This window comes from Gracilinanus agilis, chromosome 3 (assembly GCF_016433145.1).
Source record: "Gracilinanus agilis isolate LMUSP501 chromosome 3, AgileGrace, whole genome shotgun sequence".
In the NCBI taxonomy this organism is placed as follows: domain Eukaryota; kingdom Metazoa; phylum Chordata; class Mammalia; order Didelphimorphia; family Didelphidae; genus Gracilinanus; species Gracilinanus agilis.
This window is the reverse complement of record NC_058132.1, coordinates 606175485-606197551: the sequence shown is the minus strand read 5'-3', so window position 1 is coordinate 606197551 and position 22067 is coordinate 606175485. Positions and strand designations below refer to the sequence as shown.

General features: G+C 35.4%; 1 pseudogene; it reads left to right on the top strand.

Annotated features, from left to right (window-relative positions):
* Positions 1-3043: 3043 nt before the first annotated feature.
* Positions 3044-22067, top strand: part of LOC123241920 — an 88536-nt pseudogene continuing 69512 nt past the window's right edge.

Below are 22067 nucleotides of genomic sequence, written 5' to 3'. Positions count from 1 at the left end.
ATTTACCTGTTTAGCACCATACCTATCAAACTACCAAAAAACTTCTTTACTGAATTAGAAAAAACTATAAAAAATTTCATTTGGAATAATAAAAGATCAAGAATATCAAGGGAAATAATGAAAAAAATGTGAAGGAAGGGGGCCTAGCAGTACCAGATATTAAAGTATACTATAAAGCAGCAGTCATCAAAACAATATGGTACTGGCTAAGAGACAGAAGGGAGGATCAGTGGAATAGGCTTGGGGTAAATGACATCAGCTAGACAGTGTATGATAAACCCAAAGAGCCCCAATTTTTGGACATGAATCCACTATTTGGCAAAAACTGCTGGGAAATGTGGAAAACAGTATGGGAGAAATTAGGTCTAGATCAACATCTCACACCCTACACCAAGATAAATTCAGAATGGGTGAATGACTTGAATATAAAGGTGGAAACTATAAATAAGTTAAGTAAACACAGAATAGTATACTTGTCAGATCTCTGGGAAAGGAAAGATTTTAAGACCAAGCAAGAGTTAGAGAAAATTACAAAATGTAAATTAAATGGTTTTGATTATATTAAACTAAAAAGCTTTTGTACAAACAAAAACAATATAGTCAAAATCAGAAGGGAAACAACAAATTGGGAAAAAATCTTTATAACAAAAAACTCTGACAGAGGTCTAATTACTCAAATATACAAGGAGTTAAATCAATTGTATAAAAAATCAAGCCATTCCCCAATTGATAAATGGGCAAGAGACATGAATAGGCAATTTTCAGGTAAAGAAATCAAAAGTATCAATAAGCACATGAGAAAGTGTTCTAAATCTCTAATAATTAGAGAAATGCAAATCAAAACAACTCTGAGGTATCACCTCACACCTTGCAGATTGGCTAAAATGAAAGAAGGGGAGAGTAATGAATGCTGGAGGGGATGAGGCAAAATAGGGACATTGATGCATTGCTGGTGGAGTTGTGAACTGATCCAACCATTCTGGCTGGCAATTTGGAACTATGCTCAAAGGGCTATAAAAGACTGCCTGCCCTTTGATCCAGCCATACCATTGTTGGGTTTATACCCCAAAGAGATCATAAGGAAAACGATTTGTACGAAAATATTTATAGCTGCACTTTTTGTGGTGGCAAAAAAAACTGGAAAAGGAGGGTATGTCCTTCAATTGGGGAATGGCTGAACAAATTGTGGTATATGCTGGTGATGGAATACTATTGAGCTAAAAGGAATAATAAACTGGAGAAGTTCCAGGTGAACTGGAAAGACCTCCAGGAACTGATGCAGAGCGAAAGGAGCAGAGCCAGAAGAACATTGTACACAGTGACTGATATACTATGGTAAAATCGAATGTAATGGACTTCTGTACCAGCAGCAATGCAATGACACAGGACAGCTCTGAGGGATTTGTGGAAAAAAACGCTACCCACATTCAGAGGAAGGACTGCAGGAGAGGAAACATAAGAAAAACAACTGCTTGAACGCATGGGTTGGGGTGGACATGATTGGAGATGTAGTCTCAAAACTACCACAGCAATGCAACTATCAACAATTTGGAAATAGGTCTTGATCAATGGCACATGATAAAACCAGTGGAAATGTGCATCGACCATGGGTAGGGGTGAAGGGGAAATTAGGAGCATGAATCATGTAACCATGTTAAAAATTAATATTAATAAATGTTTAAAAATAGTTACTGGAATTTATACAATGCCTACTACATGACAGGGACCATGTTAAGTTACAATAATGATGATAATATTAAGAATAATTTTCATTTAGTCTTTTTTCAGTCATGTCCAACTCTTCATGATCCCATTTGATGTTTGCTAGGCACAGATACTAGAGTACTCTGCCATTTCCTCCTCTAGTTAGTTTTCTAGATGAGGAAGCTGAAGTAAATAGGATTAAATGATTTGCCCTGGGTCACATAACTAGCAGGTGTCAGAGGCTGGATTTGAAGTAAGGAACTTTGAAGTAAGTCTTCCTGAGCTCAGGACTAGCACTCTTTTCCACTGAGCCACCTACTGCCCCATGATAACAATAATAGCTAACATTTATATAGTCCTTACTTTGTGCCTGTCACTATTCTAAGTACTTAACTAATAATAATGTCCAGTGGCAAGACAGAAATCAAGCAGTCTGCCTAGAATGCAATGGATAACCTTAGTGTCTTCAATGTCTGACCAAGCTCCAAAAGCTCCACAGTACCTGCTATGGCCACCTGGCAGCTGGAATGAAATGTTCCCATTTACCTATTGCACTTATGGGCAAACTTTTTAAAAAGGGGCCAAAGGAAAGGAAATGCTCATCTGTCAGCCTGTTTCTAAGGCAACTCTTTCAAAGTTTCATTGTACTGTATCCTACTCATTGTATTTGTCAGATCAGGAATAATGTAGTGGTACCGGATAGAACATTTCAGGGGGCCACATCTGGCCCGTGTGCCGTAGTTTGTCCATCACTGACTTGTTGTGTAGTGGAAGTCTTCATATGCTTGGGGTAGATATCCCTCTAACTCACCAGTGGGTTTAAGGCTTGTTGGTGAACCTCAACTTGTTTTTTAGCCCATCTACCAATATGATTTTATGGTAGAGTGGCTTCTTGGAGTCACAGGTGAAAGTTGAGTGAAAGATGGATACCAAAGGTGGATGAACAGCCCTGGAAAGGGTTTAGCAACACCAGGCATGTTTGTCCTCCCAGAACCCTCCATACACAGGAGAGCATTACAGATATGAAGGATGGTTTGTGTTCAAACAAAGTTGGGAGATGGTAAGTCATAAATAAGGTCTTGAAAACAGGATAGAATAATGAAATAATTAGTTGGTAAAGAAAAGTAATGTGAAATAAGACTAAAAAGGCATGCGGGAACCTGTTTTTACAGTTTTAAATGACAAATAATTGAGAATTTTATACTATATTATATTCCCTGTATGCAAACAAGAAAATTTTTAATTTGCATTTTATTAATATAAATTTCATTTTTGTGTGGAGAAGGGATATAAAGATGGAGAAATTAGTTGCAAGAAAACAAATAATGAGATTACTAAAATGGTCCAAGTGAAGGTTAATGATGTCTTGGACCAGCAAAAGCGTTTTGTAAATGGAGAGAAACAGACAGATGCTGTAGAGGTAACACTGATAATATTAGACAATTCACTGGATATGGGAGTTGAGGGAAAAGAAAGAGTGAAGGAGAACTCAAATTCTATGAGTTCTGTGAAACTCAAAAGTCCTGAATCTGAGCAACTAGAAAAACAGTGCGCCCAAAACAAAGAAGTGAAAATTCACAGGAGGGATCATTTTTTGAGGAAAATTTAATGAGTTGTTTTTGGAAATGTTGAATTTGAGATACCTATGTGGCAACTAGATAGAGATACCCAGAAGACAGCTGGTAATATGAAAGGGAAGTTTAGAAGAGATATGAGGGCCAGATATATAGATCTGGGAGTTATGTGTATAGAAGTAATTGAACCCTTGGGAACCAACGATATCACCCAGGAAGACATTGTATATAACTTTTAACAAAATAGGACCATTTGAAACAATAACAGAACATATAAAATATTTCTGTTCTTTATTTGTTCAGACATGTTCAGAATTCTACTTCTGTTTTCCTTATAGGCTATTTTCCTTCTTTTTCTCATTTTTTCCTTCCTTTTAAAAATGTAGCTATGGTTAATGTGTAATGAGAGAGCTCTGGTTTTCTTCATTACATTCTGTACCACCTCATATGAGTTGTTTTATAATTTCAAAATATTCCTTTAAAAATTGAAAACAGAAATTATTTTTCACCACCCACACCTTTATAATTTTTAAGAATCCATTATAATTAATTGTATGATCTACTGTATCTTAAAACTAGGAATCATTATATAAATGTCTGGAAATTAAATCATGATGTAATCATTAGTATAATTTTAAAAACCAGTTTTAAATTGACATAAAAATAAGTAACATTTGTTCATTCCTTTTTCTCTTTTGTTAAAACCTGAAGTAGTTGGGTAATATCATAACACTAGTTTAACACATTTGATTGCTTGTGTTTATTAAATTTATAATTTAAAAAACTACATTCCTTTTTATCCAAAACCATCTGTTGGAGTCACACCCAGTATTATTACATCACTCCCTAAGAGCAAAGTCATATTAATCAGTAATATTTAAGGTTTGGAGGTTGCTACCTCCTAATTTACCTAAAATTTACCTAATTATTGCTATGGTCTCATGTAAATTTAGTCCTGTTAATAATTATGTCAATAATATATAGCAAGACATAATTAGGTGGCTAGAATTATATATTAAAAGTTTGTTTTAATTTATAGATGACAAATTTCCATTAATACAATCTCCAAATTATCCCAAAATTCTACAAATAAGCAATACTAGAAGAGTATTATGACAAATAGAACAATTACCTGTAACAACCTAGATATAGCAGTGATCAATAATAATTTAAGACCAATAATTTAATAGATGTCACCATATCAAATATTCATTATTTCCAAACTTTACAGAATGAAAACCTTTCAAAATATAGAGATCTGGTTGGAATAAACTGAGATACATATTATTCCTATCATCTTAACTTGTAAAAGAATTATCATAGAGTTGCTTTCAGTGAGTCTTGTTCAACTTCAAAAGACAATCACTTTTCTCAAACAATCAGTTGCTCACGAAATATTAACTATAAAAGAATAAAAGTGTGATAGTTACTTGTGCTAGGAAAGATGAAATAAGTCATTATCCATGGCATCAGGTTAGGGTATGGTTCAATGATAGGCAGAATAGCGTATAGAAGGGATTCTTTATTCAGAGACTGCTATGAAAGCTGTGGAGGCCTGACGAAATCCTCAAATGTTGACCATTCAACTTTTATGATTCTATTGATTTATTTATCACCATAGTCAGTTTGATGTAATTTCCTATGAATTTAACAAATAGATAAGGTAGGACAGTAGATAGAGTGGTGTTCTATTACCACAAGAAAGTACACTAGAGTAAATCACAACCACTAATATTATAACCCAGTAGTTCTTATTTAGAGATACAGAACATCTTCTAGATTCATGACCATGAGTCAAAAGTGTTATGATCGGGGCAGCTGGGTAGCTCAGTGGAGTGAGAATCAGGCCTAGAGACAGGAGGTCCTAGGTTCAAACCTGGCCTCAGCCACTTCCCAGCTGTGTGACCCTGGGCAAGTCACTTGACCCCCCATTGCCCACCCTTACCAATCTTCCACCTATGAGACAATACACCGAAGTACAAGGGTTTAAAAAAAAAAGTGTTATGATCATTGAGGGACTTGATTGTAAAGATGTAATTGTTAAGAAAGGTAAAGTAGAAAGCCCCACATGAGAAAGGAGCTTTAAACCTTCCTTAGGTATAAACAGGAAATCAGATAACACAACTAAACTTCCTGTAGAATCCCCTATTTCTTCAGGAAGACTAGCCACCTGGCACCAATTGATGTTCAATTAAAGATAACTAAATCAATTATATCAGAATAACAATGATAATTCAATAACGCATCTGACTATTGTTATTCCTGATAGTAGTTAAGCTCAACTCCCAGTGAGTAAGACAGGATCCTCCTCTGACCCTTCAACTTGCCTTAGAACTTCCTTGAGGCTGACCTGTTGCCAAGTCAACCAACAAAAAGGTCAGTAGCTGGATTGACTTTTATAAACAAAACTTTTACTGGTGTTAATCAAACAACAAGGGAAACTGATAGAAAGGAAGAGGATTATTAGGAATCCCTAAATGAAGTTTGATCTTAGCTCTAAGTACTAAATCTAACAGCTTCAGAATGTTGATAGCTGAGCTAACTATGCCAACTGGCCCAGGCAGGCCACTGGTCCATCTGGCCTCTTTTGGTGGACACTGCTTGCCTATAGAAAAATTAAATGGCAGTTTGATTCAAGATAAATAGATGAATAGATGCTCAGCTGCTGACACAGGGCTAACAAACCCTGGGCCAGAAGGTGATGTTTAGTTGGTTGAAATATATTTTTGTTTGTTGGGTTTGTCAATGAGATGTTGCTATTGGTCAGCCAAGATAGATAAACCTACCCGTGGATCCTCTTCCCTCCACCCTGGATCCCTGGCTCCAAAATGAGTCTCTGGGTCCAGTCTTTGCCTTATATAAGGCACAGCCCAACCAAAGATTGGTCTCATGCCCCAGGATGGCATCAGGAATCTTCCAAGATTCCAAGTGTCCAACTGCAAACCCTACCCACAGGCATAGCTTCTTGCAAATCCTTGCAAAACTTAACTTACAAAGGTTGGCAAAACTGATCAGTTTTTTAGTTGCATTTCTTTGAAAGTGTAACTTGTATGCCATTGACAGAAGAAAAGAAAGACATAACTAAAGATACTGTGTCCTATAAAACTTAGTTTACACATAAACATTGTTTAAAAAGAATATTTGCAATGAGTAAGGTTATCAATTAATACAGCATTTGTCATTAACCAGAAGAAAAGTAAATAATTTATATTTTAACTAGCTATTAATTTTTTTATTTTTTTTGTTAGGCAACCTTATGGTTTGGAGCCCATGTACAAAGGTAATAGCAGTGTTTAGCTATGAAAAAGTATCCCAATATCTGTCTATTATTATTTTTAATATTGCTTAGAGGAATATACAATTGTGTCGATTGCATTGGCAGACTATTACTACATATTTAATTAATATTGAGCATAAAATGAATATTTTAGAAATATTTTTAAATTATAGTACTCAATGGATTGTTAGATAAACATTGCAAGTATGCAAAAAGAAAGTTGAAAATGTGCTAATGATTTCAAAATAATAATTCAGATTCAGCACACTGTGATCAGGAAATTAGTAAATGACATTTGATTGGATAAAATTCTGAAGTAATACACAAAAATTTTCAAGATACAATATGGAAAATGTAAAAAAGAGGAAATATAATAAAGAATACATTATATTTGAATTATCATTTCTTGAAGATAATGAATATCCATGACTACAATGAGTAATTTATGGAGTTCTTGAAAACAGAAACTTAAAACCTTTTCTTGTCTCCAAATTTATATTCAAAACATGAAAGATAAGATTATAAGCCTGTTGATTTTTTTAAGTGGAGAGGATAGATTCAGAATGTTGAATTATTAATTTATTTATTTGTGTGAACAAACAAGAAAACAGAAAAGTGATTGAAGCTTTCCTCTTAATAAATTTTCATTATGAGGAAGCTCATACTTCTGCAGAAAAATTCATTTTTCCATGTATCTAAGCATCAAGTATATGTTTGGAGATAATTTTGTTAAGAAGTTAGAATAATGCCTGTTTCTAAGAATGGAATACTTTGTCAGATACATTATATTTCTGATGATGTTAAATAAGTTATTATTCAAAAAGTATGATTTATGGCTTGCCATTAAATAAGACATTGATGTTTATAACTAGAAAATTAACTTGTATTTGACAGATCTGCATGATGGAAAAATGGTAGAAAATATGTTGTTTTGTCATCAGTTAACAGAATTTACAAGTGGTAAAGTCATATTTAATCTAATTAATTTATACTTTGATGGAAAATATATTAATTGATCCTCTTGTAGAATTTTCACAGGTGGAGTAAAATTGATCACTTGCAATGGGAACTTGGCAACTATATTTTTAGTGAGTCTTCAGATACTGCACTTACATCCAAGCTTTAAGACACTGGGAAAGTCACTTAACCCCTAATGTACTTACCACACTCCTGCCTTAGAATCAATGAGCAATATTGGATCCTACACTGGAAATGTATTAGAGCTGGCTGAAAAATTCAGACATGCCTCCTAGACTATGTATAACACTACAGTTCAGTCTGGAAGTTGACATTCGAGGCAATTAGGCTTGAGAGTGTCTTGAGGAGGCAGACCCTTACAAGGGAGAATCATAAAGACAGAAGTACTATATTCTACCTCTCCCCCATGACCAGTAAACTTTAAAAGAAACAATGACCTGTTATTTTTACTATATAGTTAATAGTAGTTATAACCTAGAAGCAGTGAAAGAACTATACTTAAAAAGAATCCTATGAAGTCTCTACAAAGAGAGAAAAGCACTTCTGATAATCAAGAGTTCTGAGTTTACACTTTGGCCACATGAGCTTTTTATGTTTAAGGCTATTCTCTCCAAAAACTTGTATGTGAAAAGAGGCAAGTAACTCCCTAGTTTGGGAGGATGTGTTTCTGTTACAACTATCCTTACTTTACCTGCTTAGTAAATCCATCCCTTTTTAAAAAATTCATTAAGACTCACTGGCTAATTGATGATTCATTGGATGTACCAGTGCTAGAAAACAATCAACCCTTTGGGGTTACTCGGCAGAACCTAGAGGAAAGGAGTAACCAGTCACCCTCTGAATGATCTAATATGCCAATATGAGCAGAAGTTAATAGAATGAGCAGAAAAGGTATTGCTATAATGAAAATAATAATAATATTTGTATTCCATGTTTACAAAGTCCTTTTTTATGTTTTGAGGAAGTAAGAAATGCAAGTATTATTATCTCCTTTCATAGATAAGGAAGTTGTGGCTCTAGTTGGCTTTGATGGCTTTTGAATTCCCTACCAACTATAAGATTCTGTAAGAGAAGCTAAGAAATTTTTCCAGAGCTATGTATCTTAACTTATGGAAGCTAATTCAAGAAAACAGTTTCTCCTAAAAAGCTATTTTTCTAACTAGCAGTAACTAGGCAATTTTAGAATATGAAAGAATAAATATTTCTTCATAAATTGCCATTGTTAATCAAAAAGTATATACTCAACATCAACATCAACTATTAACCCAGTCCAGTGCTGAGCATTCCCAGGGATACCCAACTCAATTCCAGATAACTATTATTTATTAAACATTTAGAGCTCAGACCCTGATCCCAAGGTTTTCACAGCATAAAATTGAAAAGACAAGGAAAAAAGGAGCAGCAAGACAAGGTGGAAGAAGAGGACAAGAAGGAGAAGAAGAAAGGTTTAGGCAAAGTGCTAAAAATTTGACGGAGGAAAATGATGGGATTATAAAATATGTTGCCTGTCTCTAGGAAATTTACAGTATAGTATAGTTGGAGAGAACAGAATAACATAGAGAACAGCAAACAATACTAGACAACATGTGATTAAGTGCTAAATTATGTGAAGTGGCCTATAATTTGTAGGTACTCAAAAGAGAGTGAACAAAGGGTGGGATTTTGATAGGCAGGAGAACAACATGAATCAAGCCTCAAAGGCAAGAATAAACAGAATATGTTCATTAGACAATGAAGGGACCACTTGTTCCTTATAATCTTAGGAAATGAATTTGGAATAATTGGGTAGAGAAGTATTATACAAGACTTTAAAAGTCAGGTTTCATTATTATTCATTCCTCTTCCTCCTTCTCCTTCTCTTCCCCTTCCCTCTTTTTTCCTTTCTAAATTAGAATGGATTTAAGATCTCAAAATGACCATTAACTTCATTAATGCATTGAGCAATCAACAAGCATTGTTTGATATCATTGGTCCTCTTTAAAAATGAAAGACGAAAATAACCATAATAAATATTGCTTTGCACTAGGTTAGGAGTTAAGTGCTATGGATACAGAAAAAAAGACAAAAATCAAGCCTGCCTTCAAGGAATCTTCATTCTAATGGGGAAGATTACATGTAAATAAGCAAAACATACATGATATATGGAAAATAGCTGATCATATCACATTTATGCCTGTTTACCCTGTAACTCTCATCCACATCTTCCAATAAGTTTTCCTCAAAGGGTCTAGCCAATGTGCCAGACCTTGCTTTCTTATAATGTTTAGAGATACCAATGAAACACCCCCCCAGATTATCTATTAATGCCTTACATTCTCTCCATCTTTTTCTTCCATCATCTATTTCTTAGATGACATTAATTACTCTAGTTCTACTTCAAAAGTGCTCATTTGTTATGTGTTGTAGCTTCATCACAACTCACCAGTGCCCTCTTAGTAACTTTCATTTTCAGTTCTTCAGAGCATGATGTTCTCTATTGCTTAAATGGCTTTTCAACTAAGGAATATACTGGAAACATGAAGAATTTATTAGTACCTGTGATTACCAATATTATTCAAAAGCTCTGCTTAATTAATTATTTTATCAGATTCAACACAACCTTGCCCCTCTACTTCTCCTTGCCTAACAATAGATACATCTGCATTCATCTTTCAGAAAATAATCAATGGCTAAAGATAAATGGGTAGCAAAACCTGTTCTTCAGCTTTAATTTTTTCAACACACTAGTTCCAGTTCAGTGGAATTTTTCCTTGACAGAGATTATTTTGATGGTTATGATAATTTTTTAATGTTAAAAGAACTCCCTTAAGCTTTTTTTTTAAACAAAATTATCTCAGGGATAAGAAATGTTGCATGCAGGGATGTCAGCACATACTGTCTTGTGAATCTACAAAATGTGCTTTTAAAAAAGGAGGAAAAAGCCCACTTAGATAATACTTATCTGTCTGACACTAAACACCAATTTATGTGTGTTTATCTATAAGAGAGTATTTGATTCCTTGTAACTAGTTAGTTTGCTTTGAAGGACTTCTCCTGCCCCTTTAGGAAGACAGTTCCATCTAACAAAGTCAACCTCTAAAGAACGTGAAGTTGCTACAATATTTACAGAATCTACAGCCTCTCCTCTTGATCTTCTGAATAGAGATCCCAGAGGAGGGAGGCAAGTCTGATTTGGAGAGAAAAGAGGAGAGGCAGTTTACATGAGTAGTCCCTTTGCTCTTGGCACATAGACGAAATGTAAACAAAGAGGTGATCAGGACAGATTTCAGTTACTTAATTAAATCTTTTAAATGCACATTAATGAAAAATCTGAGGAAGAAAGGTGTTTTCTGTTGGGAAGAGAGAGAAGAGGGGAGGATGTTAACAAGTGGAAAATATCTTCATTTAGAAGTCAATAACTCCATGAACTGAGATTCCTGCTGATCATACTTCCCCAGCAAGTCAATAATCCCAAGCGGCTCCTTTTAAAGTAGGATAGCAGAGCAAAAGACCCCAAAAACTCAATAGGGCAAAAGTGGGTACTTGATTCCATTCTGAAGAGGCTCTCAAAAAGTGTCACAGATGTTTGGTTTATAGGCCACCTGCCAAATAGAAGAAACTGATGGTCTTATGTTAAATGAAATAAATAGATCATTTTTTAAAGTCATGGAGTAAACTGGAGAAAAGGTGAAACTCTCTACTTTAGTACTATTAAAGTCACTAATACAGACCAACAAGGTCAAGGACTAAACAAAATTAGATTGCGCCTAAGAGGAATTGTACTATGGCACAAGAACGTTAATTAAAAATCAACATTCTAACATTCCATCCAGATCATTAAGTTAATAGAAGCTTTTAATACACAGCAATATATAATAGAATGAGAGACAGCTTGGCATAGTGGTTAGAGAGCTAATTTAAAAGTCAAATTGACTTGAATACCTGGACTGCTTTTTGAGAATCTAGGCAACAGAAATGAGTTAAGAAACTTGAGGAATCAGAAATATTGAACAGAAACTCAGTGCCCTGGCAGTCCTCTATGACTTGGCTGTGGAAAAATTCAGCCTACATTGGCAGAAGAAGTCCCTCACCAAGAGCTCCTTACCCTAATGAAATCACACCTCCAATAAAATTAATAATAATAATAATGATGATGATGATGATGATGAAATGACAGTGAACTTTTGAAACATACTCAAGGTGCTTTTCCTGCTTCCATTCTATATGGTAGTTGGGGCCCATTTCAAGACATATGTGGCTTAATACATTTATTTATTTTCTGTGGAGGAAATAAATACTTATCCTATACTTCATTCAGTTTTGAATAATACTTGAAATATACTTTGAATATCTTTCTATTCTTATTTTAAAGAAGACAGATATAAACTAAATCATAAACTATAACTAATTTATTCTTAATGGACTGGAATGGGGATTTAGCAGGTAAAACAGTATGAGAAAATAAACTCTAATCTCTCTTATTTGAGGCCAGCTGCATCTAGGACAGAACATACTCTGGATTGCATGCCTCTGTTCAGGGCATTGGAAGTGAGTATCATGTTTCATCACCCCCTTGGATCTAGCACAGGCTCCTCGATTTTATAATTATAATAGCATCATATAGAATAATAAACTATACTATCAATTAAACCATATGCATATCTAATAGAGTATCTATTTCATGGAAAGTGAATAACAGATTCTAATCTCATGACACAGAAACATATTTATGATGAATGTAAACTGTATCATTGAACTCTAATCCAATACAACAAGCATTTATTAAACACCTACTGTGTGCAAAGCACTATTCTAAGTCTAGAGGTTCAAAGACAAATTTTTTTGACGTCTCTACCTTCAAGGAGCTTACATTGTATTGAGAGCAGGGGAGGAATACCATGTAAATATACATGTTTACACATAATATGAAGGGAAATGAGAAATTGCTAACAAATAGGAGAATCAGAAAGTGTCTACTTTAATAGATGGCATATGAATTCAGTTCTGGAGACATCCAGGGATTCCTTAGTCAGAGATAAGAAAGTAGTACCCTCAAGGGATGAGAAAAATCCTATGCAAAGATGAAGTACTAGCTTCAGTAAGTAGCAACCATGTCATTTTGGCTAGAACATGGAGCCAAGTTGTGAAGGAATTTAAATGCCAAACTAAAAAGTTTATGTTTTTCCTTAGGGAAAAATTAAAGATTCTTCATTATAGTTAGAAATGAGGTTTTTAGGGATTTTATCTTGGCAATTGTGGGAAGGATAGATTGAACAGCAAAATACTAGAAACCAGGAATCTGATTGGAAATCTGCTACAATAGTGCAGGAGAGATGCGATATGAGTTTGGTGGAAGATGGTAGCAAAGTAAGTGATGAAATGGAAGATAAATACAAAAAAATATAGTAGAGGAAAGAATCAAAAATCATCAACTGATTTCTTATTGGAGGACTGAATCAAGGACTTCTCTGAGATTATAAATATAGAGAAGAGTGGTAGAAGCCTCAATAAGAGTAGAGAAGTTCAAAGAAGGAATAGGTATGAAAAGACAGGGAAGATGGTAAATTGTATTTCTAATGTGTTATGTTTGAGTTTCTTATAGAAAATCTAGTTAGATAGGTACAAATGAATCTACAAACTTAGAATAGTGTTTTGACTCAGGACAAGATTTCAGTAAGAGAAAAAAGACTTGATAAAGAGAGATTATCATTAAACTCAAGGGAGTTAATGAATTCACCAAAAATACAGAGAGAAAAGAAGAGGGACTAGAGAGAACATGGGGAATATGTCTTGCTTATGAATTAGAACATCAGTGATGACCCCACTAATGAGACTGAGAAAGAATGGTAGGGTAAAGATTTTTCAAAAATTATTTTTATTTGATTCTGTTGCTAGATTTACATTCATACTGATGATTATCCCCCTTCTCTTCCCTTCCTAGAGCTGCTTTCCTTGTAACAGATATTTTAAAAGTAAACAAAACATGAACGATAGTTCAATAAAATATCATTTGACAGAATATGCATCCATTTTTTCCCAAATTGTTCATTAAATCAAAAGGTATATTTTCTCATTTGTTCTCTTAGAACAAGCTTGGTCATTATAATTATAATTATGTGGTAATCAGCTGTATCTTATTATTCTCTTTACACTGTGGCAATCATTGGAAATTATATCTTGTGGTTCTATTTACTTTTAAGCGAAGCCTTTTTAAAGACAAGAAAGACTTAGCTATGTTTGTAGGCAGTGGAATTGAGCCAATAGATAGGAAAAGACTGAATATTAGAGAGAGTCAAGGGGCTTTACAAATTGGACGAGATGGCAAAAGAGACTTATTTGACAAAGCCCTTATGTAGGATAGTTGTGAATTTCATCACATTTTGGCATAGAGAAGGGTAAACTTTTCAGAAAATGTGGCAAAGAAGGAAAGAATGGAAAATGAATTCAACAAAAGAGCTTAAGGTATAGGATAAAGGAGTGGATAAAAAGGAATATACAATTGGATGGCCTCTATTTTGGCAAAGTAATAAGAGATCCTATCTACTAAAAGGAAGGGAGAAAAAATGTGGTGTAGGAGACTTGAAGAGAGCATATCACAATTGAGATTAGATGACATTGTGCAATAGGCATTCTTGGCCATGGTCTTAGACTTCCTCCATGACTGTTAAGCAGAATGTAAACAGAAGCAGAGAAGATAGATCACTATGGTAACCCAAAACAGATGTTTCACAAAACAGGGGAAACTAAAGGAATAGGGGGGAAATGATGCTAAATTTGAGGTCACTACATCGTTAGAATTGATTAATTATAAGGGCAAAATCAGAAATGTAAGAAAGTGGGACAAAGATAGGGGTGATAGCATAGGTGAAGCCCTGGGAGAGTGGTGAAGAATAGGAAGTGATTTTAAAAACTGGATTTTATAATCAGAAAAAGGAGTTTTAGAATTTGGAGGTAGTTGATTGCAAAATGAAGGGCACCATCTCCATGTAGCTGAGATGAAATAAAGGTACCATGACAGTTGAAATTGATGAATTCTGGTGCAGAGATAATTAAGTGAATGTTGATGTATATATTGAACCCCATAGTTAAAGGGAAATTATTGAACTAAAAAGGAAGACTGAACTGGGTACTGAGCTACTTGAGAAAAGAGAATGATGTGAGGATCATTAGAAAATAAGGATGAGGAAGAGAATGATGATGATGATGACGATGATAATATGATATAGCACTTAAGATTTGCAAAGCACTTTCTACATATTAACTCATTTTATCCTTACAAAACCCCGATGGGGTATAATTATATCCCTATTTAACAAATGAGGAAACTAAGGGAAATAGTTCTGATCTCTCTAGTTAGTAATCTCTCCCTCCTCAATTTATTTATCTAGTTAAATAATGTTTTCCTAGACCACAAATATCCATGCTGGGTTACTACAATGATTTACCCTCTCTGCTCTTATTCACATGCTACTGAACAATTCCAGAGGAATTCAGAAAACCATGCTATCCCTGTCCACTACATATCATGTTATCTAATTTCAGTTGTGTCCTCACAGCCATCTTTTATCAATATTCCTAATGAAACCTGATTTTTTTTAAAATCTCCATATTAAGGAGAATGTAAGTTCCTTGAGAGAAGGGTTCTTTCATTCTGTCTCAGTATCCTCAAGGCCCATGCCACAAGGTCTGGCTATAATAATTGTAATAATAACAATAATAGGCTTTAATAAATGCTTGTTAGTTTGAAATGAATCACTTAAATAGACATTTCATACACCTGACACACTAGAAAATATTGTGTCTTTAAGAGGAGTGTAGGGAAAACTATTAAACTGTAGATTGTTGGAGGAGATAGGAGATTTCTGTGTAAAATATATGAAAGTTTAATCTGAAACAACCACTGTTAGGTCAGAATCAAATAAAGAGAGTCAAGATGAGTTCCCCCATGGATGTGTATCAAAGCGTATTATCCTTCAGATCATTACATTTATGGCTTTATATGGGGGTTCTGGTTATGTATGAGTGTACCTTACAACAATGACCAATATGGAAGTGTGCTTTGCTTGATAACATCAATAAAATTTAAAAGAAAAAGATAGACTTCTCCAATCAGAATCAGAAAATACTCCAGATCATAGTAGCATAAACCACAGAGGGATGAGAAGTAATAGAAATTAGGAACAATCATTATTGAATTAACTCTTTTATGTAAGTCTAAGGAATTATTCCATATGCCATACTATGAAGTCTGGTTTTAACATTGAAAAAATTTCAAGAATACAGCAAAGTTAAAGGAATGAGTTGTGGAAAGTATAGAATGATATGTTTTGTCAAATATATGTCATAAATATATAAATATGGATTTATATATACATACATATAAGTTTTACCATATATACATATATATACATACATGTGTGCATGCATACCTGTGTGTATCCACAGACTAAAGCTTTAACCGGGTGGGGATATAAGATCTTTTCCCCAAGGCAATGTGATAAATACATGGAAGAAAACACCCAGGTAACTGCCAGAAACAAAAAGCAGATATAATCTAGTCAAACTATTACAAGTAATTGTCCCTTCCATAGGAAATAAAATGCTGAGTGTCTGCCAAATATTCTCAATAGGAAAGGCATAACTTTTGTCCTTATCTTTTATCTAATATTTCTCCTTTCTCTTTTACCTTTTCTAGTTCCACTGGGATTTTTAGAATTTTTTCTTCACTGAGAAAATGAAGGAGCTAAGATTATCATGACAGAAAGTGGGAAGGTTGGGAATATAGGGGGAAATAACTTTTTAAAAACTGAATATACCTTATCAAATTTAAATATCTAAATAGTGAGTACATTGATAAATAATTTATCATGTTAAAATCATGCAAAAACAAATATTTTATAATTATTCAAATACATTAACAGTGTCACAATCCTTATTTCCATAGTTAAGCATTTAGGATTCCCTGATGAATTCTATTAGACTGGTTCCAGAGATTAAAAATCTGCTGATGTAATGTGGTGAAAATAGCAGGTCTGTGCCTGCCTTATAATGCCTACAATGGGTGCTGACAGGATGTGTTTAGCAGAACAGCATGGGAGGAAGGCATCTTATCCCTTGCTCTTCCTGGAGCTTCCTGTATACTAAGAGAAACCATGGTAGCACCCTGCTTGAAAAGTGTTTGGAGCTCATCTAGTAAAAAGTACAACATAGGGTAAGTGAAAAAGATAATGGTCCAGACTCTCATTTCTTTCTATATCCTGTTCCCTAGGACGTCAAGGATAGCTTCATGGGGAAAAGATAGATGTAGGCTGTCAAACGGAATGAGAATCTGGCTGGATTTCTTCAAGGACTATGCCTAAACTCACAAAAGAACAAAAGTAATTTCCCTATTTATGCTACAGGGATTGTGGAAAGTACAAATGAAAACATCCTTGAGCTCTGTAGCTAAATGATAAGGGTGACTTGATTTAGTCCTGTGGATATTCATAATGTACCACAGGCAGGCACACTGACATGGCAATGTTACTTCTAAAGAGTTCAGTGTGCAGTAGAACCCATCAGCCATCTGGTTTTAGAGACAACATGGAGTTTAATTTATAGTAGAGTAGAAAAAGAATTGGATATATTATCAGACTACTTATATCATTTTTGACAAATTGATTGCCCCTCTCAGCCTCAATTTCTTCATCTGTAAAATGAGGAGCCTGAACAAGATGGTCACTAAGGTCCTTTCCAGTTCTAAATATTATGAACCTGATTGCCTATAGCAGTGATGGCGAACCTTTTAGAGACCAAGTACCCAAACTGCAACTCTCATGCTACATGTGAGACTCCCACCTTACCCCAGACAGAGGAAGAAGGAAGCGCTCCCATTGGGATGCTGGAAAGAGGGGCAGGTGATGTGAGAAATGTCTTCAGGTGTGGTGAAGAAGGAAAGGGGGGCAGCCCCTCTCTGGTATACCTGCCATAGGTTCACCAAAATGAGCATATTATTTCCAGATAGAACAAGTCCTGTAGGTTACCTTTGGACATAGCTGACTGACCCTCTCCTCCTGTCAGCATTCCAACGCTCTTGTGATCACATAACTCACTCAGATACTCAGGTTCAAGTATATCCTCTTCATGGCCAAGGCCAGTTTGCCCACAAGACCAAAGAAAACCATGAGAAGAAAAAGTAGGCACATAAATGTGAATGTCTACAAGTCTATACATCTATCTTCAAAGGGTGAGCATCACATATATATACCCTCCTCCTGAGAAAGATATGATTCCATCCATTGAAACATTAATGCCAGTTAACTATAGAGATTATTTTTATCTCGTCATATTTCTAGCTATAAAATGAAAGAAAGAATGACTGAATCAAAAATTTCATCTACACAGAAAGCCAGCCAAAATAGAATCATACACTTGGCTTTAGTACACTAATTTGGGTATTCATAGTACATTTGAACACTTATGGTAAATTTTATCTTATAACTTTTACTCACCATTGCTACATTACTCTTCTAAAAATACATCTGTTTTACTCCCATGCTATATAAAAATAAAAACAAAAAGAAAACCTTAAATAATTTCCTTCTAAATAAGATGGTGCCCTGAATAGAATGCTGGTCCTTAAATCAGAAAATGCAGATGATTTCAAATCTGGTCTCAGACATATCCTATCTAGATGACCCTGATTAAGTCATTTAAAATCTGTTTGCCTCAGTTTCTTTTTTTAAAACACTTACCTTCCATCTTGGAGTCAATAGTGTGTATTGGCTCCAAGGCAGAAGAGTGCTAGGCAATGGGGGTTAAGTGACTTGCCCAGGGTCACACAGCTGGGAATTGTCTGAGGCCAGATTTGAACCTAGGACCTCCTGCCTCTAGGCCTGGCTGTCAATTCACTGAGCTACCCAGCTGTCCCCTGACTCAGTTTCCTTAGCAGTAAGATGGGGGTAGTAATAGCGGCACCTCCCAGGGTTGTTGTGAGGATCAAATAATATAATATTTGTAAAGCACTGGAACATAGTAGTTGCTTTTAATAAATTCTCATTCCCTCTCTCCCTGCACCCAAATTCCAAAAAAAGAGTCTCATTGATTACAGTATTGATACAGTTTGGCCTCAAGCATATATCCTATAACTCTCATAGTCCAAAATATCCCATGATTTCCTGTTTCCATTGCTCTGTTCAAGCTGTTTCCTCCAACAGGAACATCCCTACATTTCACTTATCCAAGTGAGGTAGCATGGTATACTAGAGAGGACAACCTAGGTTCAAATCTCACCTTAGTCATTAACCAGCTATGTGGCACTGGAAAAATCACTTAAATTCTTGGAACTCCAGTTAATCATCTATAAAAGGACCACTCCTCACAGAATTGCTGTGAGGATCAAATGAAATAATGCATTTAAGTTACTTGATAATCTTTATAGATCTATGAAATATAGGAGCTATTATTATAATTCTGTTGAAATCCTACTTATCTTTCAAGGAAAACATCAAATATCACCTCCTTCATGAAAGCCCCCTAAGGATATACTGTCTCAATATTCTCTATTACCATGATACTTTGTTTTAGGTTCCCTATGACTTTTATCACATTAATCCTTGAGTATCAGTTATTTGTGAACTAATCATAACTTCACTCCTAACTATAAGCTCCCTGAGGGAAAGGAGTGTGGGATACTAACAATTAATCCTCCTTATTATGCTTAACTTTCATGACTTCAAGCATTCACATGATTTAATTAGTAATTTCAATTTCATTTCTGTGTTGGTAACCATGCACATTCTCAGCTATGAACAATAAAGATAAAAATGAAAGGTGTCATGCATTCAAGTTTGTAAAATGACTTGAATCCTACTAGGCACTTCACTGCCATTGTAAAGAATTTTGAGTGCATTCATTGCATATTAACATTATTTGCCTTTAAAATTTAAGTTTTGTATTCCAATCATGCCCTGAAGTTTAGTCCAAGTCCTTTGGGCTATAAGCCCAAATTCACAAAGTCATTGATGTGGCTTAGTGAGAAAATAAAATTTTAAATAAATTTCATCAGAATGTCTCTAGCTAATATTGGCCCAACTTTGGGGTTAATAAATCAATGGTCTTCTGGGTTACGATGGTGGCTGAGTAGTAGCTGGGCCACTTACTCACTTTACCAACATATATAGAGTACATCCAAAGGAAAAGAAAACAAATGCAGATGAAATAAGGGACCCCACAATAGGGTGCAGTATCAAAGGTACATGGGATTTAGGCGCTTCCATGCTATAAGGCGGGGAAATAGCTCCCATCAAAATGGGAGCGGATCAACCCTCCCCCACCCCACCCACAATACCAGAGTCAGAGGCTGTGCTCCAGAGTTAGAGAGAGCAAGGGCACAAAATCTAGCCCCTAGGCAGCTAGCTGGCACTACTAGGACCTTGCCCCTAAGAGCAGCAAGACATGAGATCCCAGGTGGCTGGAAAACTAAAACTTTGGACACGGGAGTGGGGCTGAGAGAGGCAGCAGCCGTGCCCAGCAAGCTCAGACTTAGGGGAAAATCTCAGGTGGAGGAGCAAGCATGGGCCAAGTCCCAATCTCTTGGCAGCTGGCTAGGAACACGGGGACTCAACCCTGAAAACAGCTAGACCAGAGACACCAGGAGGGTCTCCAGAGAAACCAAAAGACTCACAAAGTAGCCTCAGGCAAAAAACTGCTCCCTAACTCCATACAAAGGGAATCGGATGGCCTTACTCAGACTTCTGGCAGATAAAAAAAATGATGCCAATTAGGACCCAAGAAATAAAAAAAAAGACCAAGAAAAAAGCTCAAACACTTGATAATTGCTGCACAGGAAAAAAAAAACAGAAAACAGAGGACAAGCAATTAAAGACATCCAGACCTTCCCCCCCCAAAGAAATGAAAATGGGTCATGAGATCTTGAAGAGTTCAAATTTCAGATTATGAGAAAGATGGAAGACATCTGTCAAGAAAACAGTTTAAAAGGCAGAATTTTGCAATTGGAAACTGAGGCTCAGAAATCAAATGAATTGTTAAGCAAACTGAAGACAAGAAATGATCAGCTGGACGCCTTGAAAAACCAGATAGACCAGATTGAAAAGGAAAACCAGTCTCTAAAAGCTAGAATTGAGCAATTAGAAGCTAATGATCTCTCAAGAGAGCTAGAACAAATAAAGCAAAATCAAAAGACTGATAAAATAAAAAGAAACATGAAATACCTCACTAAGAAATTGACAGATCAAGAAAACAGGTCTAGAAAAGACAATTTGAGAATCATTGGTCTTCCTGAAAAAGCAGAAATTAATAGAAATTTTGACTCCATACTAAAAGAAATTACTCAGAAAAACTGCCCTGAAGTTTTACAAGAGGTCAATATAGACATTGAAAGGATCCATAGATCACCCTCTACACTAGACCCTGAAAAGACAACCCCCAAGAATATAATAACCAAATTCAAGAGCTTCCAAATAAAAGAAAACATTTTACAAAAGCCAGAAAGAGACAATTCAGATATCAAGGAGTACCAATCAGGATCACACAGGATCTGGCAGCCACCACACTAAAAGACCTCAAGGCTTAGAATATGATATTCAGAAAGGCAAGAGAACTGGGTCTTCAACCAAGGATCACCTACCCATCAAAACTGACTATATACTTCCTGGGGAAAGTTTGGGCATTTAACAAGATAGAAGATTTCCAAGTATTTGCACAGAAAAGACCAGGACTAAATGGAAAGTTTGATGTCCAACCACAAAAATCAAAAGAAACATGAAAAGGTAAATAAGAAACAGAAGGGAAAGAAAGAAAACTCTTATTTTTTTTAAATTTTCCCCTTTAAGGGCTTCAATAAGATCTAATTATTTGAATTCCTATGTGGAGAAATGTTACATATAATTCTCTGTAGTGAACTCTATTCACTATTATAGTATTCACTATTATTGTAATTAGAAGAATTATTTATAGGGAGAGGTTGGAATATTAATGGTCTAAGATGATATGGGGGGGTGGGAAAGAGGGGGTTGAATAGTAGAAGACACCAAGAGAAACTTGAAGGAATAAGAAAAATAGGATATTATATTACACACAAAGAGGGCATGGGAAGGGGAAGGGATCAATACTACTATAAAAAGGAGAGGAAGAGAGCATAAAGAGGTAATATTTAAACCTTACTCTCAGTGTAATTAACCCTGAGAAGGAAGAGTAGCTATATCCATTGGGATATAGAATTCTATCTAACCCTACTGAGAAAGTCAGAAGGGAACAACCGAGGGGAGCAAGGGAGTGGGGAGGTCAAAAAAGGGAGAGGAGGAGAGGAGGGAGGGAATTCATTAGGCCTTAAAAAATAAAAGAGGAATAATAAGGGAGTGGGTATAAAGGGAAGTAAATCAAGGGAGGCAATAAGGGGAACTGGTCTAAAACAAACCATTGGTTTAAAAGGAAATAGTGTAAGAAGAAGGGGTAGAACTAGGAGAGGATACCAAAATGTTGGTGAATACACAACTGATAAATATAACTCTGAATGTGAATGGGATGAACTCGCCCATAAAATGGAAGCAAATAGC